Raw genomic sequence first — 21,635 nt, forward strand, 5'->3', positions numbered from 1 at the left:
GCCAGTGTTCAGGCACAGCTACAATTACCACGTATGTTCATTCACTCTGAGCAAATGACTGGACAGGAGGGAAGAACACAGTGGAGTCACTTTAACAGACTTTGTCACTGCTTTAGCCAAATGAGTTCTCCAATGAAGCTAGAAAGAAATTGCTTTTCACTCTATCCAACTTTATGAATTCTCAAATATTCTCTTTCTCTGCGGCTGAATAAACCTCATATCTTACAGAGATTTACAGAAAGAAAAATACATTTCACACCAAAACAGCCAACAACTACTCGTCAGCACACTTTCAGGGAGGTTGAGAGCACATGTTTTGGCCCTTGCGCTCCTCGACTCAAATAAAAAAAATCAATTTGTTACTATATTCCCAGTTTTTCTACAGTGTTATGCTGAGCATCACTAATTCCTGGCTTTCTGTTTTTTGCTTTAAAAAAAAAAAAAAAACACCAAAAAACCCACAACCAAAAAAACCCACAACACAACTCTGTCTAAAGCTGTGTAAAAATAACCTTAAAAACAGATATAAGAGCGAAAAACCATCTGTCAATTATGGCACAATAACAGTTTGTATTGATAACTGCAAATAACAGTTCTGCTTTTGGGTCATTTTTCACACATTTTGATGGCTTCTATCACACACACTGGCAGGCTCGAAAGTTGAAAGGTATGATAGCAAAGCTTTAGCGAAATCAGAGCCATCTTTCATTCTGCAGCTTTAGGCCTACTAGAAACAATAGTAAGTATTTATCCCCACCAGTTAAGTTCATCTGCTAATCAGGAAACAGCAAGCAATTTTACAGAAGTCTGGCTAATCTCAAACTAACTTTTAGGTACAAGATTTTTAAACCATTGTGAATATGATAGGAGAGGTTTGAGTAATGTTGTTATTAGTAATTTCACTTGCAATCTAATTTCCTTGAGAGGTAATAAAGCTGAAATATACTGCCAGCCACTGGCTAGCAAGAGGGCTGGCAAACGGTTCCTGAATTGAATATAAACACTCATTTTAATATTTTAACTTCAGTGTTAAATACCTGTATAACTTAAAATGGTCATGGAATAGTTAACTAGATTTTAGATTCTAAGTTTACTATTCATTCAGTAGTAACATTGAGAACCTTATTTAAATGAAAAATCAAACTCAGCGTTGGCGAAAAATCTTTCATGTTTCAAAACAGTGATTCTAGCCAATAGATAAGATTTTCTTAAATAAAAACAAAAACAAAACAAAAAAAAGCCTATTCACCTCACATAGAATTTCTCTCTTTGCAGTGTAAAATCTGAAATATGTATATACTTTGAAAAAATAATAAGCCTGAAAATTCTGAACTGGAATGAAACCACATCTATAAACATAAAGAAACATACCATAGAGTAAAGACCTACTCTTGGTTTTCTCTACTTGCAACTCACACCAATTTAGTGTCAAAATCCATATTTACACAAAACATCCACACTTCTAATCAGTAACTGTGACCCAGTGATGAAAACCAACTCAGTGAACCCAATTCTTTGTACATTTAAAGACCAATGACTCCTTGACTCTACATCTACCAGAATCTAGTTCATGAATTATACTCACAGTCACTTTTCTCCCGTCACCACGGAAAGTGATATAGTTTTCTGGGTGAAAGATTTGAATAAATAATGCAGAGTTGTTTAATGCAAAGTATGCATTACACTCAAGATGAAGAGCTCAGTCAGCAGCAGATCCAAATTTAGTAACTTCAACAACTAACACACTGGCTTTATTAACACCATCTTTTTACTCTCATAAGTTTAAGAATGTGATCTGGTATTATTTATTGACAGTCATCCAAGCAACTTAAATAGCAGCCATGTAGTTTGCACCTTAATAGTAAAATATGATAATCAAAACCAAGATTCCTTCCATAATTCTTAATTTATTGTAATAATTAATTTTAAAAATAACAATGCTCCTCCTTTAGAAACTGCTGTCATGTTGATACTTCCATAAACAAGAGTGCAGATGAGATCATTCTAACAAAATAAAAAGATACAAAAATATTACAACATCAAGCAAAAAAATTACCGTTAGTAGGCAAAATTAAGGAAAAATTTAGCCATGACAAGAGGATTTGTTAAACTGTCTAGTCTGTGTTTGTTATGCAGCTAGTGTTTATACAGAAAGTGTGCGCGAATTGAACATCTGCACTATTAACTACGCAGTAATGCCAGGTTTTTTCCTTTTTCTTCAAAAACCCATTCGCACCTGAGAACATTAAGCACATCTTTCTCAATTAGCATTTTTGTTACACAATTAATACTAAGCGGTGCAACACAAAATGTCTGCCTGTTCTCCACTAGCAAACTTCCCAGCGTACACCGCAAGCCGCAATCAGAACACGCACAGTTGGAAGTCAGTGCTCAAGGCACTTCAGTAGTTTAATCAATCCATGTGCATTTTAAATGAATGGTGGTACATTCCCAGCAGTGGTTACAGTGTTATTCTAAGCAAACAATGGAGAGCTAAAAAATGTTTTCATATTAGGGAAATATGAAGTATGGAAAAAATAACACAATCAATCCTTTTTATTTTTCCTAAATGTTCTTTAGGTTGGTATCAGTGGTCCACTGACACTTCATTGCCTTCAATTCCTAGGTGTATTAAACTCACAGTCTGTGCCGGATAGAAAGTTTTTACTATCAGCCTGTAAATACTACAAGTTTTTAAGACGCTTGGTTTATGAGTTGATAATACAAATCTGATATACCTGTATCATTTATTCCAATAACTGCAGCTATGAAAATGCTGGAGGGCTCAACAGAGAAGCTTTGTCTTCACAATGCTAATACTACATAATTTAAGTACAAAGCAGCGTGAAAAAATTCTTTTCCTTTTTCAGAGATTTCATTTTTTTAAAAAAATATTTTGCAGTATCCCTAGGTGACAATTCTCCTAAGAAACCAATACCGGCAAAAGTGTTAACAGCACTAACAATTTCATACTCATATATAATTACTATCTAGTACTTACAGGGTGTTCCAGTACTTAAAGTGTGGCTACAAAGAGCACGGGGGCTCCCTGTTCACGTGGAAAAGAAAAAGACCAAGAGGTACAGATGGCACCAGGAAATGTTTCACCTCAACATAAGAAAGAAATTTTCTACATTGAGCGCAATCAGCCACTGGAACCAACTGCGTAAGAATGAAGTAGAGACACCATCACTGGAGGATTTTTGAGATGGGATCGGACAGGCTGCTCTCTTTCCCCTGAAAGGCTGAACCAGATCATCTTTCAAGGTCCCTTCCAACCTGGGCTGTTCTGTTATTCTATGGTATAAAAGTCTGGCTAACAGAAAAAAGAAAATAAAAGAATATACACAAAATATTGCCAGTAATGCTAACAAACACCAGTAATGATTTTGAAATCATGTGACCAGTTAAATCAAATTAACAAAACAATTTTTCATATTTTCTTTTTGGTAGAACAAGCTAAAATTTTAATATAACAAAGTTACTTTACTTTTTTGGGGGTTAGGTCATCAGCCTGTCATTCTTCACTTTAAAAAATGTAACATACTCAACTGCAGTAATGAAAGTAAAGTCTGTATCGCTTCGCCCTTTTAGTAACACAGACATAAGCCATAAAAAACTGGTTTGGGTTAGCATTAACCTGTGTATAGAACTTCTTAGAATTCTTTCTTGATTTCCCATTAACCTGTTTCTCATCATCTGTGCATCTTAGGTGGTTGGAGGCAATTGCCTTTCATCAGAAAAGCCATTTAATGAACTTAAGTATTTCTTGAACCTAAATAACTGGAGAAGAAAAGCGTGCAGCTTCGAACTTGGTTTTAAGTTAGCTAAATCACAAGGCATAGATTCAATAAGTACTGTTTATTAATAAGAAAAGCATTTTAAGGCAATTATTTGAAATTAAAATAAGCATATTTTATTTTTAAAGACTAACAAATACATGTTACAAATTATACAATAAAAATATATTCTTGTAAGAGTTACAATTACTAAATTAAAGTAAATAAAAAATGCTGTTCCAACTGGCAGTGAAGCAACGTATCTGCCAAAACTGTAAGATTTTGAATATCTAAACAAACAGAAAGAAATTCTACTTAAAATTTAACTACGTTCATTATTGTCCAAAATTTGCTAATCAGTTCTTGGTGATAACAACTTGTACTGCCCTCCTAGTGAAATAAACAAACAAAAAAAGGCCTCTGATTTAGATAACTCTTTGCTGTTGACAGAATTCACATAAAGCTTTTATTTATAGACACACACATATGTATATAAAATATTAATGAACTAACAGTGCTACATGCAGACATTGCCTACTTTGTCTCCTTCACTTGTAAATACTTTTTAAATGAGCTAATTGAGACAACACATTTGCAACTGCAGTTGTTTTTTCTCCAGCCTTTATTCACAATTCAAAGCTTAAAATAGCTAATCTACAGCATTCTGGGGATAATCTATGGATACTGTACTTCAAGTGCATTGTTTGAGCATCTGGAAAACTAAAAATCTACTAAATAGCCAATCCCCTAAACATATGATTAGAGAATAAAAATCTATCTAATATTTTTTCATAGAAATGACTTGAAACCAGTATATATCACAAAGTGTACTCATTTCTGCTGAGTATGTTTTTTAAGAAGTATTGATTTTACTTAGTCTTAAAGGGTATCTCCCTCATCAAACTAACTTACAGAAATTTTAAATTATTCCTTTTAATAAATTAATAATAAAAACGTGATTTTAAAATATGAATTTAGCCCCAAAAGATCATACAACATCAGTCTGTCTTGTTAATGTCTTCATGCAATATTTGAATTACACGCCATTTGAGGGCCACCTCAAAGTACTAATTTCTAGATGTTAGCCTATAGTCAAGGTTCAACTAGGTTTAAGCAATGTTATTATTATAATAAAAATAACTAATTATAGGATTATAGTCTCTTTTAAAGAAAAATGCATAATTTAATGTTTTATTCATTGTAAACATTACTGAAATTACTATGAAGTAACACTGAAATACAGCCGAACAGAAAAATCTCTTCAGAGTTCATAATCACAAGATGACATGCGTTTTATTTAAATTTTGCTCACTGGTACAGCCTCATGAGATGCATATCACTTAAATCAGGACAGTTGGAAAACAACTGCAAAATCTGACTATGGAAGGTAATGACTAAGCTCTAAACTGCCTGAACATACAAACATAATCATTCAGCATGTACCACACAATGTAAGAAAAATGAAGTGAAAAGATTTATTAATCAAGTTTAAATACAATGTTATTGTGTTACAATTTACATCAAGTTCTATAGTGTTCTGAGAAAAGTACAAACTAAAGTGCTCCATGATTTAATACGTATTGAAAAATTTCTTAACATATTTAAGAGTTTCTTGTCATTTGATATGATTCAGCTCCCCACACACACACTACCTTAGATGCTCTAAACTGCATTGTTCTTAAGCATATTCCTCCCATTACTATACAGAAAAGTCAAGGTTAGTTGAAGTATATCTCTCGCATACCCTCGCAGCTGACTCGCTTGCAGTGATATGTTTCTATGCCACTGGGTTAGAAAATCAGTTAATATTTAATATAGGTACAATCACATTTTTAAGGAACATATACAGAAAGATTGGAAGACCTGCTGACTGACTTGCTGACTGCACATATGCCTGACTGTTTGCATAAACTAGGGGGTTTTTTTTGGCAGAGGAATCAGCCAACACAAAACACAAATCTCTTAATTTATGGGTTTCCTTCAACTTCAGTGGCAGCTGGTTATATTACTTATGGAGATGGGGCCCCTGAAACATGATTTTCAGGTTGACCTGTAGTATAATTTTATGAACCAATGCTGCAGTTCACCTCAATCCTTTTTAAACATACAAATATCCTCATGATTAAGGTATCTGCTAAGAAGCTGTGAAATTAGCATATTTAGTTTCCATTGAAAACATTAATATGCAAATTGATGAATATCAAACTAGAAAAATAATGGAGTTCACCTTTGTGCAATCAAACATTCCAGGAAAGACATTCTTTTTCTCCTCAAAAATGGACAAAAAAATGAAAGGCAACATAGGAATAAGGCTACCATCAGGCTACCAATGTAAGAAAATAAAATACATTTACTACTGACCACTTGAGCTATATTTGCAAATGATAATACCAAATGTATGAAGGTTAAGTTCTGCAAAATATCTTTAATTTTCATGGTAAAATCTGAGAAAGCAGTTCAGATTTTGAATAACATTTAAAATGCAGTATGTTTACAAGGCAGCCTATCAGCAAATGTTATATCCAGTTGCTTCTAGTTCAAATTTAGCAGGTTGAGCAATGATGGCTCATATCCTAAATTTCAGAAATTATTCCTTTCAGGAAAGACAAGACAAGGTATCCACAACAAATCACCACAAAAAAAACCCTAGAAAAACAACATCGTCACAAGTAAGCTTAGGAAGTATGGGTTAAATGACTGGACAGTGAGGTGGATTGAGAACTGACTGAATGGTAGAGCTCAGAGGGTTGTGATTAGTGTTGCACAGGCTAGTTGGAAGCCTATGGCCAGCAGCGTTCCACAAGAATCAGTACAGGGTCCAGTCTTGTTCAACGTGTTTATCAATGGCTTGGATGACGGGACAGAGCATACCCTCAGCAAGTTTGATGATGACACAAAACCGGGAGGATTGGCTGATACACCAAAAGGCTGTGCCACCATTCAGCAAGACCTGGACAAGCTGGATAGTTGGGTGTAGAGGAACCTAACGAACTTCAACAAAGGCAAGTGTAGGGTTCTGCACCTTCAAAGGAATAACGCCACTCACCAGCACTGGCTAGGGCTTGACATGCTGGAAAGCAGCTCTGCAGAGAATGACCTGGAAGACCTGGTGGACAAAAAGTTAATCATCAGCCAGCAATGTGCCCTCATGCCCAAGACCAATAGTATCCTAGGGTACATTAAGAGAAGTGTGGCTAGCAGGTCAAGAGAAGTTATTATCCCTCTCTACTCTGCCCTAGTGAGGCCCACCTGGAGCACTGTGTCCAATTCTGGGCTCCTCAACTTATGAAAGAGGAGGAACTACTGTAGAGAGAGTCCAGTGGAAGGCCACGAAAGTTATCGGGGACTGAAGCATTCCTCTTATGAGGAAAGGCTGAGAGACCTGGGAAGAGAAGACTGAGAGGGGATCTCATCAATGCTTATAAACATCTAAAGGGTAAGCGTCAAGAGGATGGGGCCAGACTCTTCTCAGGACAAGGGCAACAGGCAGAACTGGAAAACAGGAAGTTCCACCTCAATATCAGTAAAAACTTCTTTACTTTGGGGGTGACAGCGCACTGGAACAGGTTGTCCAGAGTGCTTGTGGGATCTCCTTCTCTGAAGATATTCAAACCTGCATGGACATGTTCCTGAGCAACCTGCTCTAGGTGAATGTGCTTTAGCAGGGAAGGTTGAACTAGATGATCTCCACAGGTCCCTTTCAACTTTGACCATTTTGCAAAAAACATAAGCAGGGCTTCGGAAATCCCCACATCATAAAAAACAGAGTCAAGCATCTTGGAAAATCTTTTCCTAGGATACAGTGCTTGCACTGTACAATTAATATTGAAGAAAGTCTATTGTCTGAAAAATAAAAGCCAAAATTGATAAATGTCTTTGAATATAGATACATACTTCCTTCCTGAGTTTTGGCCTTAGTGATGGTGCAGGCAACAAAGTGTGCCTTTTACCTTCATCTTTCCACACAAACTTTGTTGACTGTTGAGGTTCTCTTCATGGTTTGGTGTGCCCATCAATATACCTCCCAAAACCAGACCTGCTATTTCTATAATTTCATTGAACTAAGAAGATTCATGTGGTCCAGACATAAAAATGACCTTGCTTTGTTATTTCATATACTCAGGCTTAAGGAAATCAACAGACAAGTTTTTCTATTGACACAACAATTCATTTGCTTAAATTCATTAAGAGACTGAAACTCCAGGACTTTAAAGAACTTGGTCCCTTATTCTTTTCCTCTTTATCCCCAGCATCTCTAGCAGAATTTGGCTTGCTGCGTATGACTGTAAATAAGTCACATACCCAATGAACTCCACTTATAGGAAACCCTGACTCTGTCTTTCTCTCTCTAAATATGCACAAACACAAAAAAAACCCTCTGAGACTAGCCCTATAGTTCAAGAACCAAGAGTGGAAGGGGAGAGATAAAAGATGGCTAGAGAACACGTTCTAACCTGTCACAGTAAGACAAAGCTCAATTAAATCACTTTGCTTAGTATGAGTGGACACGCGTTCAAACATATACACTTTCTTACCCTCAGTTGGACATGTTGATGTGCGCCAGCCCACAACACATTGTAAAGCAGTTTTTATCTAATAACATCATCGTGCTTGAGCACCCAGCCTATCCACCAGACCTGTGATTTCTCCCACAGATCGAGCCTGTGCTCATTTTTTGCCGGTAGAAGCAAAAATGACAGAAATCCTCAACAGCCTTTCTGAAAATGATCTGTGGAACTGCTTTGAACATTGGCAGCATCTTATGCAGCTGTGTTTCAACTCACGAGGGAAATATTTTGAAGATGATCATGGCTGATTTTCTTAATTTGTTAAATAAAGTTACAACCACAGTCTCTCTTTTTTTTTCCTTTTTTTTGTTGGACCTCATATACATTTGTGTAATGCCCTATCATTGTTCTTTTACACTTCAGGAATCCAGATACTATGATGACAGCCCTTCAGCAATAGCTGAAATGGATACTCAGATCTATAATTTACCCATAACTTGAATAGGCACAATATAACACACGTGTATTTGAGAAAAACAGTATTCCAAAACAATGAATCTTTCTTTCTAAAAGAATAAAACAGCATTTGCAAGGAAAAAAAAAATGCTGGAATGTCATCAATATTCAAGTAATGAAACTGTAGAACATCCAAAATCCTCACCACCTACTACATCATCCATTGTTCATAGGGTATGAGCCAAAAATACTGTTTTGCCCGATAAGCTAATACTCACCTTTCAAACTTGTGTCACTTTTTAGGGAAGAGGGGGGCTGGAGGGGGACAAGAAAGAGAAAAAATGAAAGCAAACACTGTCATTTGTACACTTGTTGCTTAGCAATATACCATATGAAACTAGCAGAAACGGTGACATTGGCCCCTGGTTGAATTCACACAAACACTAAATGTGCGTCACTGAAAGAGATGTGAATGCAAAGTGTCAGGTACATAACCTATAATGGAAGAGACACAGTGGCACGCAGATACTTGTTAACATTCACATCACTTCTTCTTTACAGTATAGAAATGTTTAAAGCAGCAGTCTTTTCCTTTTATGATTTTTGAACTGATATGAACTAAAATTGAAAATAATTTTCCTTTCTTGACAAGCATAATAAAAAAATTCATTTTATTCCTATAACAATGATTAAATATACATCTTTAAAACAAGCACTCCCCACAACTAAGACTTGCTCTCAATGCGGTAACTTTCCTATACAATTTATTAACTACCAATTCTTAACCTAAATAGAAATAAAGTTTTAAATCACTTAAGATACAAATAAAATACTACTAATACTACCAGTAACGCTTATGTCATCTTTGCCCACTGATCTCAAAGCACACAACTGCAGAGACAAATATACTTGTCATCATTTTTAAAGGTGAAAAAATCAAGGTAGAGTGATGCAATGACTCAATCACCTGTATGTAAGTGTCAAAGAATAAAGCTTTCACAACAGAAACAAAATATTGAAAGTAATAGTAAATTAATGTCAGCACTTTCATACCACATTTCAAACTACAGTTCATTTTTAACGTCAGTCCTAGCTAGAGCGATGTCAGAACACAGATATCAAAGACTTAGAGGAGAAAGGATAATGTTTTAAAACCTTAAAAAATGTTTCAGACACACTTTTAAACACATTATCCACACAGACATAGAACACGTGTGTGTATATTCCCTTCTTCACTGATATGAAATCTTTAGAAAACAGCTGAAGGAATTTCTTAAGCAGCTCCCTAAAAATAGTATATAAAATAAATAATTTTTTTCTAGAAAAAAAATCAGGAAAAAAGTAATTTTTTAACTATTCAGATTAAAACAGTCTTTTTATCTTTTTATCCCAATAATATGAAAGAGCAAAAAGAGATAATGACACAGTAGCTTCATATTACAATGTTTTGTTGCTACATAGCCAGACTTCTTCTTAAGAACAAGTACTTCTCAAGCACCGATTCAAAAGTTGAAAGGTCATCATATGACACTAATTCTACATTAAATATACTAAGAATGTAATCTGCGCAAAGAAAAGAACAAATACCACTCTCTATCTGTAGATAAAGCTTTTTATTTTTTTAAAAGCAGGGTTTAAGTAGGGGGGGTTGTATTTCACAATAATGAAAATACATATGGTCTATTTCTGTTTCCATTTACTGGTTTTCACATACATAGCAATTACTTAAAACAGCTGAAAACCAAAAAAACCTGTCAGATTGTCTTTTTCAGCTGTGGATCCATACTTGTAAAGCATATGTCACTGAGTATTCAGCCTGATAAGACAGATGCAATGATTATCAGTGGTCTTTTGGGGGAGTGGGGACAACAAAATGCATAAAAATCCTCTTCCTAAGAGTCTGCCTAGTACAATTTGGAGTGAAGCACTCCACAAGGACAGTTATCCTGCCTCTTGTGAGCTGACAATACGCTCACTGGCCTTCAGAAGGCAAATCCCGACATTACTACAAAGCAGACATTTCCTTTATTTCCTCATCTGAAACAGCTGCAGTTCTCCAAGTCATTCCTTTTTCTTCTTTTTTTGATAGCTGATCAATTGACTTGGAAAAATGATGTAAACTTGAAACACCGTAGGATATTAAAAATGCAAATTGTTGTTGCATCCTGAAACTTTTCTTTCTAAACAACCTAGTCTCTATTCTTTACATATAATAATAAATATAATTTTACAAGAAGAATGTTTGCTACTATTTATGTTCAGGTGTAGCCATTTCTTCCTCTTCTTTGGAATTCGGATGGCTCAAGAAAAGCATAATAAAACTCCAAAATTCAGAGAAACATTTCATTTTCTATTAATTAGCCAGAGGAAATATAAAGTGAAAGTAAGAATGTATTACTGAGTTCCAATATACAAAAATAACCTCAGAAAAAAAGTCATTACACGTAGTGAATTGGAAACTTGTTTTCCTGATACTCTCAGTTAGCCAAAAACGTAAGGAGGCTTTTCATATTCTCTTCAGAAGCAACAACTGCAGTAAATATACCAGAGACTTTTATATATGTTATCACAGTGAGGTATTCCAAGCACCGAGTTTGTCAAGCTTCCTGAAAAAAAACTCTGAAATATCTACTATTCTTGCAATATTCAACTCAGGACCAAGGAACCAAAGTAATGATGAATTTTGTCTGATTGTTGTCTACGTTATGGCTTAAACAACATGTTTTACTTTGCAGTTGGAATAGACTGAAAGAGTAATACACCGAAGAATCAGTTATAGCAGCAAATGTGATTGAGATAATCTAACCACACTTCATTATCTGTTCATGCTCCAGCCAGCTCATACTAAATCAACCTAAGCAGACTTAAAGCAAGTGTTATCTAATACCCAGATATACATGACCATCATCTTATCCTACCAGTAGTGTCCATCATGGAGTAGAGAATGACTGCATTTTTTTCCTACATGAAAACTGTACATGCGACTGTTGAATAGCTGCAGAGAGCTCAGGAAATAAGGTTCAATGTACCAGAAAAAAGGTTTCGTCTGCACTCGCTATTCACTTTATTCAGGTCCATAGCTTCAAAACCTTTTGATGAATTCTCAGAATACAGTATAAAACACTCAAGACAACACAATATATGAGAAAACTATCCCTGATAACACAGATTTATACACACAGATCTTACCAAGATGCAGCTGACAAGCATAGACAACCCTTTCCCTTGTAACTGGAAGTAGGATGTAGTGCTCTAGCCAAAGAAATGCCCAAAGTTCCTTAGGCACAGAGCAAACAGACTTAGAGAAAATCTGTAAGCTCTTTTTTTATATAGCATATAGGGATTTTCTGCAATCAGAAGCATCAACAGGATCAAAAAGGCATTAGACAAGTAAACGGACCACAAGTTCAAAACAGACCCTAAAATAAGAATGGAGGTGTCCTCTAAAATACCTAATCAATGATTTAGAGTTGAAGGAGGGCATGGGAAATAAACTCATAAGAAGGGCCAAGCTTAACTTGCCTCCTTTAAGAGCTTCTCCTAACTACCACTGTTGGAGACTGGAGTACTTGACCAGACAAGCAGCTGGTTTGGCTCATGAGACTACTGATGTGCTGAAGTCCTTATGTCGAAGGCAGAGCTTGGTGCACTATGGAAACCAGAAGAAAAAACAAGCATCATTTTATAAAACTGAAAAAAACCCCAAAAATTTTGCCTACAGGAAAGATGGGTAGGAGCTCTTTATCAGGGATTGTATTGATAAAACTAGGGGAGACAGTTTTAAACTGCAAGAGGGTAGATTTCAATTAAATATTAGGAAGACATCCTTTACTGTGAGACTGGTGAAGTACTGGAATAGGTTGTCCAAAGAAGTCATGGAAGCCCCATCGCTGGAGGTGTTCAAGGCAAAGCAGCCTGGTCTAGTAGGAGGTGTCCCTGCCCAAAGAAGGGGGGTTGGAACTCCATGATCCTTAAGCTCCCTTCCAACCCAAACCATTCTATAGTTATATAAAATCTTTTAATTGTTCACCACCAGGTTACAAATGCTATGGCCATTTAAATCCATTTCCTACATTCCTTCCTTAAGCAAAACCAACTGACGTCAACTGAGGAGAAAGGAAACAGAATTTCTGCTGCAGGTGTTTTAGGTAGAAGAATGTCAGTAATGGCACACACATTTTATGTCTGTCATGAGGCAGGTGATTTTTCAAACTTTCTGCCCTGTACAGAAAGTACTTGCCTCAGGGGATCCAAATAAAAGAAACTTCCAAGTCCTGCATATATTTGCTGAAGGTACAATACATTTAGTTGCCTAGAAGTAAAGTTAATTGCACCATGAAGTTCCAGATCATTGGACTGACAGAATGACGAATGACTTGATGCGAGATCATGTGGCTGAATTCAATTTACTAGGTTGTTCACTAGCATTACTTACCATATATAATTTGTTCCCGTATATAAAATGCAGTCATTTAAGATACTAATGCTCTTACAGCCAATGCATACAATATATTTTTAAATTAGAGGATCCAAGTGCAGATTAGAAATATTTATGAATACGAAGCTGATTAATGTAAAAGGAGTATAATTAATACGAACTATATGACTTAATAGCAAAGTCTTTCCCCTGGTAGTGATTTTCTTCTATTATACTGTTTAACAAATGACTCAGGAAAAGAGAAACAGACATTTTGATCACCTGAACTAGTTACCCAAAACTTATTTGGCAAAAATATTTAATTATAGCACTGTCTGAGAATTTCTGTAAGCGTGAAGTGTTTACAGATATTTTTTAAACATATAATATTTCATCATGACATGACGAGCTGCAGGATGAAAACAGGAACATTAAACACTTGTCTAGTTTATTAGGTCAAATGGCAAAACTGTAAGAAGGCCTAAGGTTTCCCAGCCTAATGATAAAGCACACAGGCATCAGTACAAATAATTTCCATCCCCTTTGTATGTTTCTGAACTAGTATGTTATACATCTGAACACACACAAAAGTATTTTTTAAATCAGCTTTGCAGGATTGTTATACTGGTACTCGTCAATACATGTAGTCATACTACTTATTTTAAGATGTTGATAGTATTTTTATAGTGTTTAAATACATCTTCTCAATTACTTATGTATGATACACATTGCTATTCTTTCCAAAACTATTACTGTGACAACAGTTATGACAAATAAGAAATATGATTAGGTCTGTTTGAATTATCAGGAAATTGGTCAAAGAAAAAGTATATAGAAAGTAGCTGTCTGTGTCCAGTTTGATTTTACATGTATCTGAGTGGGTTTTTTTCCGAAGTACTTCCCATTACATGTGGCCAATATGTATAGTGCAAGCCCAAAAATGAAGGTGGCACATCTTTTGTGTCACAAAATATAAAGGGCTGTGGTTGGAGCCATGGCAGGAACAGTGGGGAAAAAAGGCCTTTTAGAGCATTGCAGGTTGTAAGTGATGAAGGGTAATCAAGAAGATAAAGCCACAATAGTTTCCCCTCTTTTCCTCCTTCCCTATACCCAAAATAAATCTCTGTTTCTTAATATGGAATTCAATTCATTAAGCCCTTTGTGTAGTTGCAGCTGCAAACTCATAAACCTCCACAAGCCAGGTCTCATGGTTCAAGACTGGATACACAGATAGCGATGGTGCAGTATTAGTGAAAAGTTCCTTGCTCCACAAAGAAATTTAACAGCATTTATGGGGATGAATACAGTTCCTCAACACGGCATCCAATTTTACAGACTAGGCCACTATCCCTTCTCTTTTTCCACTTTTATTCCTGTCTCATTCACCACCTACACTTCAAAACCTGCAACAAAAGATGATGTCACGTTGGCAACAACCTCCTTCACTATTTGGTCTCAGTTCAACTCCAGAACTACAGCCCAAAGTCCAAACACATATATATTCCTTTGGGTGCATTCTAAGTTTTGCTTTAGTTTAATATGGAGGTACGTGACACTCTTCTTCTGGAGACACTTCTACTCATCTTCTGTTCATTAGAAAAAAAGAAATGGGAAATGTTTTCTTTACCAGTGGAACACCTGGCACAGATCTATCGCTTTAAATCTTCTAGATCTTCACTGCTTCAAGGTATTTGTGCAGTGAGCTGCACAAACATGATTTCCTGCTCTAGTATTACAAATAAATTAGGACATAACATGTAAGTGGTTCCAGATACAGTCTGCATAGAGAACCAGATGTCAACAGCTTTACAGCTCCACCCTAACTGTGTTTTCTACTTTTGTAAAGGTCAATCTCAGTTTGTACGTTTTATAGAACATCACATACTCAGGATAAAAAGAAAAAAGGATACTCTGGAAGAACTGTTGGGCTTCCTTGAAAAGAATCCTAAAGATAAAAAGAACAAAACAAACAGGTTCCCCGGGAAACAGATTCCTTTTGTGGATACACAATCTGAAGTGCCTTCAAGTGGGGGCTGACATTCAAGGAGCTATGCAAGAAGCATGCATGTGCAAACACAGCATACAGGTGATGGAAAACTAAACGCAGACTAGCCTAACATTGGAGGAGTATGGCAAATTAAAAACTTCACACACAACTATTTCTCCAGGCCTGGAGATCTGATCTAAATGACCACTTCCATCCGGTTTCAAGTATTTATTTTATTGTTGCTTAACTTATTTTAAGGAACACAGGAGACTATCCTCATCCTGACAGAAATGTAGAAAATCTCTGCCAGTTACAAGGCGCACTAAGGAAGTCAGTTAGCTTGTTTATAATCAGTAGAAGAATTGTTCTAAAAATAATTATATTCTTAAAATGTACAATCAAACCACAGAAAAGTTTTATAGCTTCAAACTTTAACCAAGGTAGAAACATAGCATTTTCTAAGTCACCTTAAACCAAGTTTGTTCTTTCTGGAAAAATGCAATCAAGATTAAAAACACACCACACATTCTGAACTAAAATTGTGTGCAACATTTTCTTGCATGTTTCTCAGCACACTATTTCTGATTTTAATTATGTTCTGCAATCCACAAAACTTGATGCTTATACTTGTCTCTGGGAGTACGTTACATCTCTTAACAAAGAGTTGTAAATAAAAATGTAATCTATTCTTTTGTTATGCTCCTCAGCTTGAGTTTTAAATGTTTATTGACCTACAGTGATTTAATAAGTTGAATCTTTAATTTTGTTGCAGAATTTTTTCTTCTACAGTCCCTTTTTCATTATGACTACAATATAGACAAACTGATATGCTGCAAAACTCTACATATAAACTAGACTTCTGTTTCTGTTATTTAAAAAAACTGGTCTTGTGTTCAATTGTAAAAATAAATAACCCCAAAGCATAACTACATCCCCAGCTACATTTTCCCCATCTAGCTCCCTATCTTTTCCTCTAAGTCGTGTATTCCAATCGTATCGGTCCCTGCTTACTCATCTGACTCATTTCTCCTTTCGTGAAAACACAGCTTCTGCTTCACTATTACCCCAAGAAGGTCAGGCAATTTGTTAGTTTTTAATTGGAGAGAGAAAATAAATGGGTGCAATTAGAAATTATTAGAATCTTAGTTCAGATTCTCTCCACATTTCACGAGACAAAGAAAGACCAAATTAGGTTTAGTGTCTGATGAGCAAAAGCACACTCCTTCAGCTGCAGCTCTTTTTCACAGGCATTCATGCATACTAATATCATAAAAACCAAATGCTAGAGTTGAAGATAACTTCAGAGGACCTGGTTGTTTTTCAAAAGATTTACTATTATGAGCGTGAATAACATGACAAATAGTCTTAAATTTACATTCTACTGCTGTACCTTAAGATGTCCAATATACAGAAACATGAAACAATTTGTCCTACTAAAGCATGGCAATTTTCTGCACATTCGTAGACATGCCTATCAATTAAAATCAGAAGATTGTGGAAAACCGTTGCAGCTTGTTGCTTTCAAACAGAAGGATTTTCCAACCTTTGAACAAGTAATCTCACAAACACTAAAAATGCAATTCTTAATTTTCAACCAAAATACATTCACTCTCCCAATGTGCAATACCTCTGAGCCCACTTCTTTACTGCCAAACCTAACCCAAAAAGCCTCATTCATCTTGGAGACTTCATAGATAGTTAAGCAAAAATTATGGCTGGACTTTTCTGGTTCTTATCTGATAGGAAAAAGCAGACCACTCAGAATCACCAAGAGACACATTTGACAATTTTAGGATGCAGATGTCAAGCTGCCTGAGTAGGTATTGTTTCACAACCATCCTGTTTACTTAATAGTTCTTGCAGGGAATATTATTGATGGATTAGAAGTTGTCACTCAAATGTCTTCATGTAGTCCTGAAATTGACAGGTTCATAAAACTGATTGACACTTCTGGATTTTGGAGAGGAAGGATTGCCTTTTAATTTTTATACATATGCGTGAATTTCTGTTGATAAGTTCTAATTACATTCATCTCATAAAGTTTGTACAAATAACTACTGCAAAAAGATGCAAAACCAGCATATTCCCATGTTTGGTTAATACACAAAAGACTCTGCCACAGCTTAGTGAAAAAAAACTCTGTAAGGTACAAACATCCTTCAGGGAAACCATAGTTGACTTGCACATAATCCAGACAGAACCTACTGTTTCAGATGATCCATAACTTCACTTAAACAAATAATGTAAAACCAAGTAGTGGAAACTCAAGTGGATAAATATAAAATTCATCAACTTAATCTTACTTATTTTTTTTAGACTCTCTTCTTGGTCAGCTTGAAATAGAACTTTTTTATTTTTCTTGTTAAGAAAAGGAGTCAGGAAGGCCATTGTGACAGGTTAACAAATTGTAATACATATTCAGTAGCAAAAATAATGCAAGATAAACTATTGATTTATTTCCTAACGGTAGTAAGCTGGGGCTTCCTGATAAGAAAGGAAAATATATGTAATTTTCAAATTTTAAATGAGACCAGGAAAAGTGAAAAATGAGAAAATTTCATTTTGGAAGTCACAATGCTACAAACTTTACAAACACTTTGAAATTCATTATTTGAATTTAAAAACATTTTTTGATATTTAACATAACTATACCCAAGATGCCTTCAGATTTATGATTCACTTGTAACAATCCTTTTTAAAAAGAGCCTGGAGAATGGCATAGCTGTAAGAACTTTTAACAGAATATAGCAGTGTACACGTTTCTAAGCCTTACGCTTTTTTACATACTATGAATTTACATGTATGAATATTCTTCTCCTCTCTGGATAAAGTGATTACATGCAGATCACTCTTTCATTCCCCCAGAAACAGTCTGATTAATTTTTAAAGCACCATTTTGTCATTAGTTACAGATTTGACAGAAGCAAAGACAGCTGAGGCACATTAATATAGTTTCAGAAAGCAGTGGGTGGAAGATAAGCACAGTGTGACACTCTGGGCATAAGTGAGTCTGCACACAAGGAAACAGAAACGTGAAAATAAATACAGGTAAGGTGGTGAAAAAAGATATTTACTTTACTACTTTTTTTCCCTAGCAGAAGAGGACAAATACCCATGAAGACAAATAACACCATCCAAATAATGTTCTTGTTTCTACAGCTTCTAGCTGAAATTAGTCTTTATAGCAACAAAGGCTCATTTACCTGGCTTTAATAAGAACTGGCACATAAATGAAGACACAGAGCAAATATATATATTTTCAATGAAGAACAAATGTGCCACATTTTTTTAAACAAAAATTCAATCAAGAAATCAAAAAACCCTCTTCTCCCAAAGATTTACTTCCATAAATGTATTCATGGCTTTTTGTTTCCGTCTTGCAGTTAACAAACATTATTAGTTGATCATTACCTAAAAACACAGACAACAGTTCCCAACATTTTGTTCACTTTTAGAAACACAGCTAGTCAGGGAACTCTCCATGAAACTGCTGCCCAGAGCCTTCCTAGGCTGACTGCACCACATCTCATTTGCACTTGGAAGCCCTGGATCTGGCTATTCCTTGAATACCACACAGGAATTCTTGACGTCACACATACCTGAAATAATCAAAACTCAGTTAACATCAGATTATAGATATCAAATATGTATATAAGACTATATCTACCAAATGCAGCAGTAGAGGCAGGAAGTCTAAAAGTAAGCCTGTGACAACTGAGAATGCTGCCTAAAACATTTACACAAAGACAAGAGACCAGAGAAGGAATGTCAAGTGAGGAATAGAACTTAAATTCCTTTTTCATTCTTCAGGAAATCGAAATCTATGTTTCTGTGATCTTAACTTGGACTAAATTATAAGAAATGACACAACTTTAACTGTAGAACAGAACATTTTCCTCATTGTTGCTATAACTCAGCAGTACAAGTAGATTGTTTATATTTAAGAAACATTTAATGGGTTTTGTGCCTCTCTTGTTACTCTTTCTTGCACATTAGATCTTTAGTAAATCACTGAATTAGATACTTCACAAATGATTTCCCCAGGTATGTATCTGGAAACACTGTTAATAAAACGCAAAATTGTTTCTGCAAGTGTAAATTAGTAAGGAAAATCTACTTTCTTTCAAAAAATGTAACTTTCCTGATATAACCATTAAAACCACAAATGTTTACTGAAGTGCAATCACAGGTAGAAGACATTGCCTTCAGCTACATTTCTTTTGGTGAACAGATAAAAGTTACTGACAGTCAAATCTATGTGCTAAATATTTACTGTATTACTTCATTTTTATATGGCTTATTAATTTGATAAACTAGTTTGATAAACTAATTTCTATACCTCCAATTGATATAAATTAATTTCAGATTACACTTTCAAATACTGCATGTATAACGAGAAAGCTTAAAACTCTACTGAAAGTTGCAAGAAGCTATTTTCTACCTATGTACCAGTGTACTACGTGTGCAGCCAGTTCTCAAAGCTGACTAAATGTGTAACGTTGGGTAAAATAGCAGCATGATGCCTTAGTAGTGTGGCCTAGAAATCTTTTATGGACAATTCCATTAGATAGGATTTAGAAAAAGGTTGTAAGGTTTGCATAGATCACAATACAAGCAGAGAAGTAAATGCCAGTCAAAACGTTTTTGATTCCATGATAATAAATCAAATTAGTGAATTAAATTTGTGGAAACCTGCCAAAATACCCACTCACTGAAATACTCTAAAAATTTTCAGAACAGTTGTCCAGGCAAAACACTTAAATTTCCAGGAGCCTGACTGTACTTCAACAGTTGACACAGCCCACTAGGATGACAGAAGCCACAGTTTTCTACTCCTGTTTGTTACCCTATTTCACAGGACCATGGAAAGGTTGAGGTTGGAAGGAACCTCTAGAGGTCATCAGATCCAGTCCTCCTGCTTAAGCCGGGCCACCTTGACCCAGCTGCCCAGGATCATGTCCAGATGGCTTTTGAGTATCTCCAAGCAGGGAGCCTCCACGGTCTCTCTGGCAATCAGTGCAAAACTGTTTCCTGATGTTCAGAGAGCATCTCCTATGTTTTAGTTTGTGCCCATTGCATCTGGTCCCAGCACTGGGCACCATTGAAAAGACTTCTTTATGCTCTCCCTTTAGGTTTTTATATACATTGATAAGAACACCCTCAGTCTTCTCAGCCCCAGGTTGAACAGTCCCAGCTCTCTCCTCATAGGAGAGAAGCTCCAGTCCCTTAATCATAGCTGTAGCTCTTTGCTGAACTGTCTCCAGCAATGTCTACAACTGTCTTGAACTGAGGAGCCCAAAACTACAGTACTCCAGGCGTAGCCTCACCAGTGCTGAGTAAAGAATCACCTTCCTTGACCTTCTGGCAATGCTTCGCCTAATGCAGCCCAGGTTACTGTTTACCACCTTTGTGGCAGGGGCACATTGCTGCCTCACTTCCTTTTGAAAACATGAGGAAGTAGAGACAAAACTCCAGAGTAAAGATTAAACACAGAAACATGTAGTTTGGAAGTCAGGCACAAGAGTTCGACTCCTGTCTGCAAGGTAGATGAAAGGTATCTACTGTACCAGAAAGAAAGTATGTCTTCTCAAAGCTCCCCAAGCAGTATGTTCCCTGTCCCTACACACAAATCTGTAGAGAAGTCTGGTTTGCATCACCCATAGATGTGTGGTACACACCTAGGTGCAAATTTCCCACAGGTGATAAACACACCATGTGAACATATGCTCCTAGATGTGTAACAGACGGCATAAACAAAATCCTCCTTCCTTTCTCTTTTCATTTTACCAGTTGATAAGGCACCAGATTGTCCCTTGAGTTCTTGAAATAAACATCATTAGAAGAAAGCAGTAAAAGGCTCTTCAAATTCTCCATACAACCAGTACAAAGGAAATGACTGAAAAGCACTTTGACAAAGAGCAATTACAGCAAGACAGAGTTCACATTCCTCAGAGAAGACAAGAATGAGAAGAATAAAACTAAAACAATGGCCTTGAAGTTCTCAATATCTCCGAGTTGAGAAAAGCCTAAGGAGGAACCCAAACCTGCAATTCCATTAAAAAATTAAACAGGTTGAATAAAAAACAGTAAGTGTACTAAAAGACTGAATTCCGCAAATCATGTGGTTCTGGTTGACCTCAGACATAAAACAAGACATAAAAAGTGGAAACTTAGTGTAATTAAAAAGCTTGAGTAGAAAAGTATTTATGGCCAGATTAAGAAAAAAGGTATAAGATGTTGCTATAATAGAAAGTATCAGCAATAACAAGTAATAATTACATTAGACATATAATTAAAGTTTGCCTGCTACTCTGTGTAGAGATCGGTGATATCAAAAGCCCTAAATTTTCGGGTGTTTTTCCTCATCCAGCTACACTAAAATCATCACCAGAATAAAGACGATCAACCTAGGCCAGAGGAAAAAGAAATCAGAGCACTCATATATAGTAGATGTTTTCAAAAAGAGAATGACAGAATAACTTCATCTA

General features: G+C 35.8%; 1 protein-coding gene across 3 annotated transcripts in view; it reads right to left on the bottom strand.

Annotated features, from left to right (window-relative positions):
- PRKD1 (protein kinase D1) overlaps nucleotides 1–21,635 on the bottom strand; it is a 127,651-nt gene that overhangs the window by 88,336 nt on the left and 17,680 nt on the right. Inside the window, exon 2 of one of the 3 annotated variants that reach the window (XM_054068377.1) lies at nucleotides 6,826–6,885. The exons of the other annotated variants lie outside the window; for them this stretch is intronic. The gene's annotated coding sequence lies outside the window, so the exon portion shown is untranslated. The remainder of the gene's footprint in view (nucleotides 1–6,825; nucleotides 6,886–21,635) is intronic. 3 annotated transcript variants of the gene reach the window in all.

Source organism: Cuculus canorus, chromosome 5, assembly GCF_017976375.1.
Source record: "Cuculus canorus isolate bCucCan1 chromosome 5, bCucCan1.pri, whole genome shotgun sequence".
In the NCBI taxonomy this organism is placed as follows: domain Eukaryota; kingdom Metazoa; phylum Chordata; class Aves; order Cuculiformes; family Cuculidae; genus Cuculus; species Cuculus canorus.